Below are 16,027 nucleotides of genomic sequence, written 5' to 3' on the forward strand. Positions count from 1 at the left end.
CTCTTGGAGGCCGGCCGTATAAGGGAGGTGCAGTTCCCGAGCTGGCTCGCAAACGTGGTGCTGGTCTCCAAGCCAGGGAACAAATTGAGAGTCTGCATTGACTTCCGGGATCTGAAGAAGGCCTGCCCGAAGGATTTTTACCCTCTGCCCCAGATCGATCAGCTGGTAGACTCTACCTCAGGGTGCGAGCTGATATGCATGCTGGATGCATATCAGGGTTACCACCAAGTGTCGCTCACTTAGGAGGATCAGGACAAAGTGAGCTTCGTTACTGCGGACGACACCTACTGCTACAACGTGATGCCGTTCGGATTCAAGAACGCTGGGGCTACCTACCAATGACTGATGAATAAAGTATTCCGGGAGCAGATCGGGCGCAACCTGGAAGTCTACGTAGATGACATACTAATCAAGTCACTCCGAGCGGCCGACCTTTTCACAGACATAGAGGAGACCTTCCGAACACTGAGGAGGTATAGAGTCAAACTGAACCCCTAAAAATGTCTATTCGGAGCAAAAGGCGGGCACTTCCTGGGATATATTGTGACCAAGCGGGGCATAGAGGCGAACCCTGGCAAGGTGAAAGCACTACAAGACATGCCGCCCCCCAGAAATCTGAGGGAAGTGCAACGCCTCACCGGTCGGATAACTGCATTGTCAAGATTCATCTCTAAGATAGCCGACCGGAGCTTGCTGTTTTTCAAGATCCTACGTCGAGCCACCAAATTTCAATGGGATCAGGAGTGCGACCGGGCATTCGAAGAGCTAAAAGTCTATCTCAACTCACTACCTATACTGGCTAAACCAAACGTGGGCGAGCTGCTCTGCATATATCTGTCATCAACCGAGCATGCTGTCGGCTTGGCACTGGTAAAGGGAGGCGGAGAAGAGCAGCCAGTGTATTTCTTGAGCCATATCTTAAAAGATGCTAAGTCCCGCTATACTGGTCTTGAGAAGCTCACGCTCGCCCTAGTCCTGGCCTCACGGAGGCTCCGTCCTTATTTTTTGGCGCATACAATCATCGTAATGACGAACAACCCGCTAGGAAGGGTGCTCCTGAATCCAGAAGCATCCGGGCGGCTCATCAAGTGGACAACGGAGCTGAGTGAGTTCGACATTCAGTATCAACCCCGCTCGGCGATTAAGGCACAGTCCTTGGCAGATTTTGTGACCGAAGTGCAAAATCCCGAGCCCGAAGCTATGTGGAAAGTATTTGTGGACGGATCGTCCACTCGGCTCAGAAGCGGAATTGGCGTCCTGCTGCTCTCCCCTCAAGAAGAGCGGATGCACATGTCCGTCCGGCTGGACTACCGAGCAACCAATAATGAAGCAGAGTATGAGGCCCTCATAGCAGGCCTGCAGGCCGCACGGCACGTGGGAGCCAGCCGGGTGATACTATTTTCAGACTCCCAGTTGGCTGCTCAGCAACTCTCAGGGACCTTCGAGATAAACAGCGCGAGGCTCAGGCTCTACGCGGAGGCCTTTGAAAGGCTCAAGACCAACTTTGTCGAGGTTGTCATACAGAAGATCCCCCGAGCTAAGAACCAGTCTGCGGACGAGCTAGCCAAACTCGCCAGTTCAATCTCGCCGATCGTCCTCCAGCAACCAATCGAGCAAGTGTCCCTGGTGGCGCACATCGATCGGATGGAAGGTCTCACATTCCCGAGCGATTGGAGAACATCCATAATAGAATTTTTGCGATCAGAGGTCACGCCGTCCGATCGAGAGGAGGCCCAGCTATTGAGAAGGAGAGTCGGCCGGTTCACGCTCATCGGGGATCAACTCTATAAGAAGGCGTTCTCCCGGCCGCTGCTAAAGTGCGTCAGCTCGGAGGACGCAGAGTACATTCTCCAAGAGGTGCACCAAGGATCCTGCGGAGGTCATCCGGGCGGCAGGTCTTTGGCTAGGAAGATCCTGCTGGCCGGTTACTTCTTGCCAACTCTACAGGAAGACGCCGCTCGGACAGTCACTACCTGCCTTTCTTATCAGAGGTACCACAATTTCTCCTATAGGCCTACGATGGAAATGAAGGCGTCCACAGTATCCTGTCCGTTCGACCAATGGGGCATGGATATCGTAGGGCCTTTCCCCATGGCAACCGGTCAGCGGAGATTTCTACTAGTGGCGGTCGACTACTTCTCCAAATGGGTCGAAGCCGAACCACTAGCCAAGATAACCGAGCAGATGGTCAAAAAGTTCATCTAGCAGCATATAATCTGTCGGTTCGGCATCCCTCATCGACTCATCTCGGATAACGGCTCACAATTCGTTGGTCAGGAGCTAGGAGAACGGTGCAAAGGATACGACATCGAACAACACTTCACTTACGTGGTGTATCCTCAGAGCAACGGTCAAGCTGAAGTGGCCAATCGGGAGATCCTGCGAATACTTCAGGTTCGGCTCGATCACATAGGAGGAAGCTGGGTGGACGAGTTGCCCGGCGTACTATGGGCCATCCACACAACCCCAAAGGAGGGAACGGGAGTAACACCGTTCCACTTGGTGTACGGCGGCGAAGCGGTCGTCCCAATCGAGGTCGGAGTGGAGTCCGATCGGATCCAAAGCTACGATGAGGACAATGCCGAGCGAAGGCAGCTGGAGTTGGACCTGGTGGACGAAGCGAGAGCTAAAGCAACTGTCCGGCTGATGGCGTACAGGCAAAGAATGAAGCAGAATTACAATAGGCGTGTAATTCCCAGAGCATTCCAGGTCGGTGATCTTGTGTGGAAGAAGGTGAAGTCGGACGACGATGTGAGCAAGATGGCAGCTCCCTGGGCGGGGCCCTTCAGAGTCGTCGAGAAGCTCCGATCGGGTGCCTACTACCTGGAAGATGAGGATGGACGGCGGTTAGATCGGCCATGGAGCGCAAACCACCTCTAGCCGTACCGTGCTGGATGAAAGGTGCGCCAGTGTAATTCACTCCATGTATATTCCGTTCGTCTGTATCCTTTGACTGCAGGAATGAAGATAAGAAAAATTACGTATGAGCATTATGTGCCGAACGACAAGCTAACCTGAAGACCGTCGAGTGACGACGTTAAACTCTAGAGTCAGACCGACGACTATAAACCCCCCGGCTTGAAAACCGTCGAGCGGCGACATTAAACTCTAGAGTCGGACCGACGACTATAAACCCCCCGGCTTGAAAACCGTCGAGTGGCAACGTTAAATTCTAGAGTCGGACTGGCGACTATAAACCCCCCGGCTTGAAGACCGTCGAGCAGCGACGTTAAACTCTAGAGTCGGACCGGCGACTATAAACCCCCCAGCTTGAAGACCGTCGAGCGGCGACGTTAAACTCTAGAGTCGAACCGGCGACTATAAAACCCCCGGCATGAAGACCGTCGAGCGGCGACGTTAAACTCTAGAGTCAGACCGGTGACTATAAACCCCCCGGCTTGAAGACCGTCGAGCAGCGACGTTAAACTCTAGAGTCGGACTGGCGACTATAAACCCCCTAGACGAGGCAACGTCGCGTTGAAGCACTTCAGCGAGACACTAGCAGAAAGTCCATGTAAAATGGAAAGTCGTTTGACCGATCGGCACAGTAAAGAAAAACACTACAGCGAAAAGCTCGTAGAAGCCCCAGGTAGAGTGGGAGGTCATTTGACCAATCGACGCAGTAAAGAAAAACACCGCAACGACAAACTCATAGAAGTCCCAGGCAGAGTGGGAGGTCGTTTGACCGATCGGCGAAGTTAAGAAATTCCCTGCGGGAAAAAGGTCGAGAGACCGATCGGCACAATTACAAGGAACACTCAAAATGAAAGGCTAACGTGGCAAAAGTTGGCATTCATTTAAAAATTACTTTTAAACGTCCGCCGACCGGGGATAAAGTTACAGATGCCACTCATTAAAATTAAAGTCTAGCCGATCGGTAGAATTACAGAAAATACTTCATTCAAGGTAGTTGAAAATATGTTTCGGGATGGCAGTGAGAAGCGTCGCATGCTCTGTAGCAGGAATGACCACGGAGTCGGGGAGCTGGCCCTTGGACTTCAGATAGTCCGCAGTGGCGGTAATGGCCAACTCGAAGGCGATGACCAGCCGGTCGCAAACCTTCTCCACAAACTCCGTCGAGCGGATGTATTTTTGCCTCAGAGTTGCGACGCGGCCTGGCCCCGCTTCTTGGTACTCCTTGAACGTGGCACGAGAAGCATCTAGAGCCTCCTACAGGGCCTTCACATCGTCCTTGAGTTTGGTCACCTCCTCTGAGCGGCCTTTCCGCTCTCCTTCCAGCAGCTCGGCCAGCTCTTTCACACGCTGCTCCAGAGCTCGGGCTTCCACATTCTTTTTATCCAGATCCGCGATACCAGTGTTCTTCCGAGTGGTGGTGAGCTCGATCTTGCGGTCATAAGTTTTGACCTGCTTGTCAAGTTGGTCCAGCATGTAGGCCTAGTCGGTCGTCTTCTTCCTTTCGGCCTCTAACAGGTCCTTGGTTTTTGCGAGCTCCTTCTGCAGCTCAGCATAAGAAGGGCCTCAAGAAGAAGACGGGTCACTCGGACTCTTCAGCCTTTTCAGCTTGTCCTCCACCATTGCCAAGCGGTTGGCGATAGCAATGTTTTCCACCCATCGCTGATGTACACAGAAATGTTAAGAGGTCGACCGGGAAGGCTACATAAAGAAGAGGAAATAAAGTTTATCCCTGTGGACTACTACATGTGACTGTCAGCCAGCTTGTCGAGCGGTATCATGGCCACACGGGCCCGAGCGTCCGCCCACATCTCAGCAAGGGGCCCCTTCATAGTGATCATATGTTCGGAAGCTGCCGGCCGATCAGACTAGGCCATGAACGCCTCAGTAGAGAGATGCAGGGTGGCCCTAATAGTGCGGCGCCGGCCCGGAGTCGTCTGAGCGGACACCAAAGGATCGGAGGCCGGGCTGGACATTATGGATAGAATGCCCGAGCGGAGGACTCGGCGGGGCACAGGAGGAAGGGAGCTGATCAAGACCGCTTCGATGGGGGCCGCAGGCGCATCCAGTTGAGAGGGAGTCCGGTCGGAGGAGAGCGCCTCAACCGTTGGTGCTTTGCGGCGTTGAGAGGCAGTGCCCGTCCGCTCGAGCGCTTGCACTACGGAGGTGGCCGAACGGAGAGACACCTCAACACGCCGTCTTTTCCTTTCGAGCGGGAGCTCGTCCTCCGGATCTGAGTCTTCCTCCCGAATGGTCGGTTCTTTGCTAGAAGTTGCACCGCCAGCCGCCTCCATGGGTGAAACCTGAGCGGCAAACTCCCCTACATTCGTCTCGCTCTCACCTTCATGAGAGCCGACCGGAGCAATGCCCAACTGCTCCATTTCCTTGGCCGCTGTCGCCTCGAGCACGACCGCTTTCTTCTTCAAAATCCCGAACAGCACAGACTCCATTACGATGTTCGCTGCAAGAAAAGAAGAAGAAAATCAGTTAGAACTCAAGGCAGATGTACAAGTGAAGTTCTTACCAAAGTTGCTCGGGAGGGGGGTCTGGCTCGGACTCAAACCAAATATGTACATCACTCCTTCAGGTAGGAGCTTGTTGATGTCGAGTTTCAGACCGTCTAGCAGATTCGCTGCTTGAAGATAGTCCGGTCGGGTCTTAAACTTCTTCAGCTTGGGAGAGGTTGGCGGTCCAACCTGCCATTTAGTACAGAAAGGGAGCCGCTCGGGCATACGAAGAAAGAAGAAGTTGTCTTTCCAATGTTTGTTGGAAGAAGGAAGTTTATCAAAAAAGACTAAGCCGGGCCGAGCCTGAAACAGATAAGTGCTCGGCTCGGATTGCTTAGGATAGTAGAAATAATAGAAGACTTCCGGGCGCAGGAAAATGTTGTGTATCTTAAATAATACCACAACTCCGCACAGAAGGCGAAAAGTGTTGGGAACCAACTGGGTGAGCGGAATGCCAAAGAAGTTACAAATTTCGACGATGAAGGGGTGGAGAGGAAACCGCAGACCGGTTGTAAACTGTTCGCGGAAAAAACAGATAGTGTCACGCGGAGGGTTATGTGGCCGAGCGGAAGGAGAAGGTAAAATCAATTCGAAATCAGAAGGGATGTCGAAAGCGTTAATCAGGATCTCGGCATCGCGCCGATCGAACCGCGACTCCATGGTACCATACCATGGGCCGAGAGTGAGGTCCGCGGGCTGAGAGGAACTTGCCATCGCCGAAACAACAGTGGTGAAGGCGGAAATTGGGAGAAAATGCAAAGGCTTGAGGGAGATGAACGGAATAGTAACCGAAAGATGAGAACTCGGCAAAGAACGTAAAGAAAACACAGAAAGGAAGAGGGAAAGACAAAGAACCTTACAGAGAAGATGAGAAGCGAAGGAAGAAGGCGAGGGATCGCTGGAACTCCGAGGAGCAGGGTCGCCGGGGCACTGAGCAGGAGGAGGCTTCTGGACACGAGGGCGAAGGTGCGGTGAAGGAGAAGGGCGAAGGCTTTATAGGGTTATGCCCGATCGTCCTAAGCCATCGGATTCAGGTCATAGGAACCTAGGCCCACATCGCGCCGTCCATTTCAAACCGACGGACGTCGCATCAGACGTAAGGTGGTGGTCGTACGATGACGTCAGCCGCACCACGTGACACTCGATCAGAGGAAGGCATTTAATGAGCTCCATCACGAGGCAGAACTCGTGTGCTCAACCATAATGGCGGAGATTTGTATGCATTCCAAGAAGATCCCGGGGACATCATCACATGCCATTGGGGCAACCCTCGGCAACTAGCCGACCGGCTTTATTCGACCCCATAGGGACCGAGCGGGGGTATATTTTCGGTATTGGCGAGTCGACTGTCGATTGGCCAGACTCATAGTCCAGTCAGTCGGACTTAATGCCTCCTTCGACTAGACTTGAGGGGGAGGCATGTGATCCGGTGGTAAGGACGGGGGGATCACTCGTTGGCGGGAGGTCAACGACACGTGGAGGTCAATGGTCAAGAGGGTCAAGCCCGAGGTCGTGCCGAGCGGAGTGACGGGGTCGACCAAGCAGCCGCCCGACCGGACATCTGGCCAAGGGTCTCCCGGACCGGACGAAAGACAGCCCGACCAGGGGTCGGGTTTCCGATGCTCAAGGTAAAAAGGTCGAGGGGTCGAGCGGACAAGAAGCCGCTCGGCCGAGCCGCAGGACAGTAAGGCGCAATCCCAGCCGAGCACGTGAATAGGGCTTCCCGGAGGCCATGAGCGCCGAGCGGCTGGTCCGCTCGACCCGGGAACAGATAAGAGCGCTAGGAGACAAAAAGGATAACTGGTAGCTTCGTCCTCGAGACACCTGCCGCCGACAAACAGCATGGTCGGCGGCCGGAGCGGACAGAATATCATACGGTGGAAGTTTCCACCGTCACATCCGGGATATGCTCGGACGATTACGGAATGACGTCAGACATACTTTTCTGACACAACCCTACTGAGGTATGTTTAGGGAAGCGTGCACGCATCGAGAAGTGTGCCCGCGCCTCCCGGGGTCCTATATAAGGATCCCCAGACTTCGACGGAGGTATGTAATCTTGATCACTGTAGCCACAGTAACGTTACTCTGCTTCTTCGTTGCCTGACTTGAGCGTCGGAGGGTCGTCGCCGGGAAACCCCTCTCGACTCGGCTTCTTTGCAGGTTCGCCGGAGGTCCATTTCGACACCGAAGGACAACGGAGAGCGCCACGTCCCCAGCGTCCGTCGACTCAGAGCTTGGACAGGATCAAACACTAAATACTTAGGGGGTGTTTGGTTTAGGGTAATAGGAGTGGGGAATGGGAATAGGAATCATTGATTCCCATTGTTAATGTTTGGATTATAGGAATAGGAATACAAATAAGGGAATGAATCCTTGAAATTGGGTAATGACTCATTCCCATGTACCTCCCCTTCAATGAGCCATTACCCTATTTTCATCAATCAAAATATTCCCTTATTCCAAAAATACTCTTGACTTAAAACTAAAATTTTATCCATTAATATCAAATATCAAAATATATTTATTTATTTTTTCTTTCATATCACTTATCTCTCCTTATTCTCTCTCATTACATTTTCTCTCTCATCATAGTTTCTCTCTCATCATTTTATCACACATTTTCTCTCTCCTTAATCTCTCCTATCACACTCTCTTTCCTCTTTTTTTCTCATTACACTTTCTCTTTCATCATATTTTCTCTCTCCTCAATCTCTTCCATTGCACTCTCTTCCTTCTTTTGTTCCTCATCACACTTTCTCTCTCATCACACATTCTCTCTCCTCAATCTCTTTCATCACACTCTCTTTTCTCTTTTTTCTCATCACACTTTCTCTCTCATCATACTTTTTCTCTCCTCAATCTCTCTTATCACACTTCCTCCTTTTTTCCTCAACACATTTTCTCTCTCATCATACTTTCTCTCTCATCATACTTTCTCTCCTCAATCTCTCTTATCACACTTACTCCTTTTTTCCTCAACACACTTTATCTCTCATCATACTTTCTCTCTCCTCAATCTCTCCCATCATATTCACTGTTCTTTTTTTCTCTTACCATACTTTCTCTCTCCTCAATCTCCCCCATCACACTCTCTCTCCTCATTTTTTCTCACTATATTTTCTCTCTTTTCATCCTCTCCTATCATACTTTTTCTCACATCATATTTTCTCTCATCATCCTCTCTCCAATCACACTCTCATTTTTCATTTTCTCTCATCACATTTTTTCTCTCTTCATTCTTTCTTATCACACTTTCTCTCTCATAATACTTTCTCTCTCATCATTCTCTTTCATCATATTTTCTCTCACATTCATCTTTCTCTCACATCTAATTTTTTCTCTTATTTTCCTTTAAGGGTAAAAAAGGAAACTTTGATTTATTTCGATAAAAGATATTCAACTAACCAAACATTGATTTTAAGAGTGATATCCATGCTCATACCCATTCTCATTCCATAATACAATGATTCCCGTTCCGATTCCTATTCCTAGGAAAGAACCAAACACCCCTTTAATGCTTACATATGGGTGTACAACATATCACTTTTCTATATAGAGAGAGTTTTATTATCTTGACATTCATCCATGAGCAACCCAAAAATACTTAGTGTTTTTTTTATTTCACTTCCTTCAGTATAAATCCTAAATCTTAGAAAAAAAAATAATACTAGAGGTTCATAGGTTACTCATGTATGTATATATAAGGACGATTCAGAACTTAGAATTGAGGGGGGACTTGATTTCCCTTCATCGTGTGGTAGCATGTCGAATTCAAGAAATTTGGCATTCGTTCGCTAGGAATTATTACCCTGTTTTGGCCTAGATGACCATCACAGTATAATAAGCAAAACATTTTTTTTCCCTCAGAAGATACACTAATAACATCAATGTTCATAACCATCATCAACATTTATGCTCAAGAATGACAAATTTTAACCTTTTAGTTATTCACCGAATTGACACTAATACATAGTCCTCTAAATTTTTAAACAAGAAAACTTATAGTGCTGATCAGCTTATAGTAGATCCCTTTCATCATGCTTCGTAGCTCACATGGGAATTATAACAAGCAACTAAAAAGTACGTCTATTTGATTAATAACTTACTCGATTGGAGGACTTTGTAACACCATTGAAATCAACCTAAAAGCTTTTGCTTATGATGCCACCGAATCCAAACCAAGCATTGTCCTCACGCCAAACGCCAACCCCACTCAAGATCCACAAATTGAAAGGGAAACAAAACCGATTGACTGAAACAACCCCTGAAGATCCAAACTAATCAGCCCAAGCACATTTGAAAATTCAGAATACCCAAACAAATTCATCTTTTTTTGCTTTTATGGAAGTTAGCATACTATGATCTATTGCCATCCATGCCTTTCTCTAAGTTTGCTCCAAATCAACTGACGCAATGATCCCAGCGGGTGCTTAAAAGGATGAAGAAGGAGAGACTAAAAAATATATTTATTACATCAAAATAAAATTTATTTATGACTATATTAATTATTGACAGAGTCTTACAATATTTTTTTTATTTATTAAGTCTTAAACTATATCTATAAATTATCACTCTATAAATACATCAAAACAATCAATAATTTTATTATTTTATCTCATTCTATCTAACTTCGACAATGTACCAAAAGACGTACTTAGGTTTTTGAATTTACCAAAAGATGCATACTGTTTTAGCATTACCAAATGACGCACCTTTTTACAATGGTCTCCCTATTCTACCCTCCTGACAAATTTGACTGATTTCCTTTTTCTTTTCTTTGTCATTTCTCTCTCTTCTCTTTCCCACTATGCATGCAACGTATCTTCTCTTTCTTTCTTCTTTTTTTATCTTCTCTTTGTTATTTTTTTTTTTTCAATTTTTTTCTCAAACATGCTATAAGAGATCAAATCCACGTTGGGCCTGATATCTCTCCATATCAGGCCCAATATGGGCTTGATATGGAGAGATATCAGACCTAACAATAGGGAAAAAAACAAAAAATAAAGAAAGAGAGATTTAGATTTTTCAACACCTCTGGTCCACTACTAGAAAAGCCGAAAATAATAATGGACAACATATTTAGACTTCTTGCAATTTTAGAAATCTACATAACCTGAAATGATTACAATATGAGGTCTCTAAGTCGATCAGTGGGTTTTGACCGAAACTCATTGATGGACCTAGAGAGCTCCGATTGCACTCATTTCAGCTCCTGTGGATTTCTAAAATTGCAAGGAATTCAAATATACTCTCCATTATTATTTTTGGCATTCCAAGTGATGGACCAGAGGTTTTGAAAAACCTAAATCTCTTTTTTTTTTGTTATTAGGCCTGATATCTCCCCATATCAGGCCCAACGTGGGCCTAATATAGGAGATATCAGGCCTAATAACAAAAAAAAATAAAAAAAAGAAAGAAAGAGAGATTTAGGTTTTTCAAAACCTCTGGTCTACCACTAGGAATGTCAAAAATAATAATGAAAAGCATATTTGGACTCCTTACAATTTTAGAAATCCACAGAAACTGAAATGGGTGCAATCAGAGCTCTCTAGGTCCATCAGTGGGTTTCGGTCAAATAATCCCACTGATGGACCTAGAGAGCTCCGATTGCACTCATTTCAGTTCCTGTGGATTTCTAAAATTACAAGGAGTTAAAATATGCTATCTATTATTTATTTCAACTTCTAAAAGATGTTAAAATATAATAAAAAAGAATCATTAAAATAATCCCTATACATTTTAGGTTTTTCAAAACCTCTGGTCCACCATTAGGAATGTCAAAAATAACAATGGAGAGCAATATTAGAAATCCATAGAAACTGAAATGGGTGCAATCAGAGCTCTCTAGGTCTAAATCTCTCCTTTTTTTCCTTTTTCTTTTTATTTTTGTTTTTTTCTTTTTCTTTTTTTGTTATTAGGCCTGATATCTCCCCATATCAAGTCTAACGTGGACCTGATATGGGAGATATCAGGCCTAATAACAAAAAAATAAATAAAAAAAAGAAAGAAAGAGACGATTTAGGATTTTCAAAACCTCTGGTCCACCACTAGAAATGTCAAAAATAATAATGGAGAGTATATTTAGACTCTTTTCAATTTTAGAAATCCATTGGACCTGAAATGATTGCAATCCTCTAGGTCAATCAGTGGGTTTTGGTCAAAATCCACTGATGGACTTAGAGAGCTCTGATTGCACCCATTTCAATTTCTGAGGAATTCTAATGTTGCAAGGAGTTAAAATATGCTATCTATTATTTATTTTAACTTATAAAAGATGTTAAAATATAATAAGAAAGAATCAGCAAACATTCCACATACGTTTTAGGTTTTTCAAAACCTCTAGTCCACCACTAGGAAAGTCAAAAATAACAATGGAGAGCATATTTGAACTCTTTGCAATATTAGAAATCAACAGAAACTAAAATGGGTGCAATCGGAGCTCTCTAGGTCTATCAGCGGGTTTTGACCGAAATCCACTAATGAACCTAGAGAGCTCCGATTGCACCCATTTTAGTTCCTGTGGATTTTTAAAATTGCAAGGAGACCAAATATGCATTTCATTATTATTTTAAGTATTCCTAGTGGTGGACCAGAGGTTTTGAAAAACCTAAATCTCTCTTTCTTTTTTTTTTCTTTCTTTTTTTTTCCTCTTTTTTTGTTATTAGGCCTGATATGAAGAGATATCAGGCCTACGTTGGGCCTGATATCTCTTCATATTAGGCCCAATGTGGGCCTGATATCTTCCCATATCAGGCCAAACATGGGCCTGATATGGGAGATATCAGGCCTAATAAAAAAAGAAAAAAAAAGAAAGAGAGATTTAGGTTTTTCAAAACCTCTGTTCCACCACTAGGAATGTCAAAAATAACAATGGAGAGTATATTTGAACTCCTTACAACATTAGAAATCCATAGGAACTGAAATAGGTGCAATCGGAGCTCTCTAGGTCTATCAGTGGGTTTTGACCGAAACTCACTGATGAACCTAGAGAACTCCGATGGCACCCATTTCAATTCTTGTGGATTTCTAAAATTACAAGGAGTCCAAATATGCTCTTTATATTATTTTCAACATTCCTAGTGGTGGACCAGAGGTTTTGAAAAACTTAAATCTCTCTTTCTTTTTTTTCTTTTTTTGTTATTAGGTCTGATATGAAGAGATATCAGGCCTATGTTAGGCCTAAAATCTCTTCATATTAGGCCCAATGTGGGTCTGATATGGGAGATATCATGCCTAATAACAAAAAAAATTAAAAAAAAAAAAAGGAAAAAGGAGAGATTTAGGTTTTTCAAAACCTCTGGTCCACCACTAGGAATGTCAAAAATAATAATGGAGAGCATATTTAGACTCCTTTCAATTTTAGAAATCCATAGGATCTTAAATAGCTGCAATCTGATGTCTCTAGGTCGATCAGTGGATTTTGTAATTCTTCATAAATACTGTATTTTGTCTCTGTAATTCATTATGTACAAATGAAAGAATATACTACTGACCCAAACATAAAAATTATAATGAATTATAGAGACAAAATACAATATTTATGAAGAATTACAAAGACAAGAAGAATTGGACTTGTAAATTAAATATCTCTTATTTTCTTACAATGATACAAGCTGAAGTCCTCAGTAACACACCATAAGCTAGAAAGCATGCATGAGATAACATCTTGTTACTATCTCTATTTCTCATAAACTGAAGCAGCAGCTACAACCTTGCTTTGGCATCTGCCCTGTGGTGTGATATTTAGCCGCACTTTCTTCTGACTTCAATAGCTCTTCACAGCACATAGCCACAGTCGTTACTCTCTTCTCTTTGGCTTCTTTGTGAATCATAGCAATTTTATTTTTCATTTTCTCAGCATATTCTGCTTCTTGTTCTCTAATTTTTGTTGTCTACACAGTGTTAGAGCAATCATAGACACATTCATTATGAAATGAAGAGTTCCTAAAACAGTTGAGCATTTCTAATAGAGTGAGATCCACATTTGGCCTGATATGAAACCATATCAGGCCTAACATGGGTCTGATATGATTCATATCAGACCTAACGTGGAGATTTTTTGCTGATTCTTTCTTCTTATATTTTAATATTTTCTAAAAGTCAAAATAAATAACGAATAGTATATTTGAACTCTTTGCAATATCAGGAATCCACAGGAACTGAAATGGGTGCAATCGGAGCTCTTTAGGTGCATAAGTGATTTTCGATCAAAACCCATTGATGGACCTAGAGAGCTCTGATTGCACCCATTTCAGTTCCTGTGAATTCCTGATATTGCAAGGAGTTCAAATATGCTATCCGTTATTTATTTTAACTTTTAGAAGGTGTTAAAATATATGAAGAAAGAATCAGCAAAAAACTTACATGTTAGGCCTGATATGAATCATACCAGGCCCGTGTTAGGCCTGATATGATTCCATATCAGGCCCAACGTGGGCCTGATATGATTCATATCAAGCATAACGTAGAGGTTTTATGTTGATTCTTTTTTCTTATATTTTAACACCTTCTAAAAGTCAAAATAAACAATGAATAACATATTTGAATTTCTTGCAATATCAGGAATCCACAGGAACTGAAATGGGTGTCATCGAAGCTCTCTAGGTCTATCAGTGTGTTTTGATCAAAATCTACTGATGGACCTAAAGAACTCTGATTGCACTTATTTCAATTCCTGTAGATTTCTGAGATTACAAGGAGTTCAAATTTACTATTCATGATTTATTTTAGCTCCTCTAAATGTATTAAAATGTTATCAAAAAATTAACTAAATCTTAAATGTCGTTGGACTGATATAATTTGTATATCAAGCCTATGCTATGTATCCATAATAAAAAATTATCCCATTTTTTTTAAATAATAAAAAATTCTAAAATATTATCTAATTTTATTTATTTTTATATATCACCATTATTATTATTATTATTATTATTATTATTATTATTATTATTATTTTGTTTTATTAGTTGATTAAGATACAATTCCCTATACAAAGTTATACCCTAAAATCTTTAAATAAATAAATTTTTATTGCATTATCTAAAATTATTCCCAATAACCTGGTAATGTGATTTCCAAGTAATCACATAATCAATGTCATGCATGATAACCTTAAACGAAACCCACCCCAATGTGTATAACCTTGGTTATGTAATTACCAGATAATCACATAATCAAGGTTATAGGAAATAAAATATAACTAAATATTATTTGGTTCAACTTAAGTAATGCAACAAAAATTTATTTGTTTGAAGGTTTTAATAAATAACCTAGTTTAATATTTTATTGTATTACTCTCACAAAACCAACCATACATATTATTATTATTATTATTTACGGTTTTTTAATTTTTTTTCCTTTTTTATATCTTTTTTACTTTTTAATTTTTTTTACGTTTTTATGTTTTTTTTTTTACTTTTTCCTTTTTTTACGTTTTTTATTTTAATTTTATTTTATGTTTGTTTAGGTCTTTTAAAAAAAAATTATATATATATATATATATATATATATATATATATATATATATATATATATATATATATATATATATTGTGTTTATCCTTTTTTTTTTAAGTTTTTTTTTTAAAATATTTTTTTCTTATCGGAGGGATTTTTGGTAAAAAAAATCATTAACCCTGAAATAAAAAAAAAAACCTCAGTTTTTTTATGTTTTCTGATTCCAGGTTTCATGCCCTTTTTGCTGATATGTCGGGTATGGAACATTACTCGGGAATCATCGATTACTTAAACCAAACAGGGTTTTCTTTGATAATTTTGGATGGATAACCAAGGTTATCAAGGATAAGGGTACATTTGGTTGGGGGTTATCCGTGATAATCTTGGTTATCCATCCAAGGTTATCAATGAAAATCCTGTTTGGTTTAAGTAATCGATTATTTCTGAGTAATATTTCATGCTCGACATGTCAGTAAAAGAGGCATACAACCCAGAATCGAAAAACCTCTAGAAATTGAGATTTTTCTTGATTTCGAGATTAACGAATTTTTTTAACAAAAAATACCATCTGATAAGAGAAAAATATATAAACAAAGAAAAATGTAAATAAAAAATAAAAAAAATGTAAACAAATAATAAAAAATAATTCCTAACCTTAAACCCTAAAATAAAAAAATAAAAAATGTAAAAAATGTAAAAAAAAATAAAAAATAAAAAAATAAAATAAAATAAAATAAAAAGTGTGTTGTAAATAGGGTAATATAGTAAAATATTAAAATAGATTATTTATTAAAATTTTCAAATAAATAAAATTTTGTTGTATTGCTTACGTTGAACCAAATAATATTTGGTTATATTTTATTCTTCATAACCTTGATTATGTAATTATCTGGTAATCACATAACCAAGATTATACATGATAACTTGAACCAAACATATTAGGGTGAGTTTGATTTAAGGTTATCATGCATGAGCTTGATTATGTGATTACTTGGTAATCATATTACCAGATTATTGGGAATAAAATATAGTCTAATATTATTTAGTTCAATTTTAGATAATGTAATAAAAAATTATTTATTTAAAGGTTTTAGGTTATAACTTTGTATAGGGAATTGTACATGCTAAAAGTCATTATCAACCCCCTA

This window comes from Zingiber officinale, chromosome 5A (genome assembly GCF_018446385.1).
Source record: "Zingiber officinale cultivar Zhangliang chromosome 5A, Zo_v1.1, whole genome shotgun sequence".
Taxonomy (NCBI): Eukaryota; Viridiplantae; Streptophyta; class Magnoliopsida; order Zingiberales; family Zingiberaceae; genus Zingiber; species Zingiber officinale.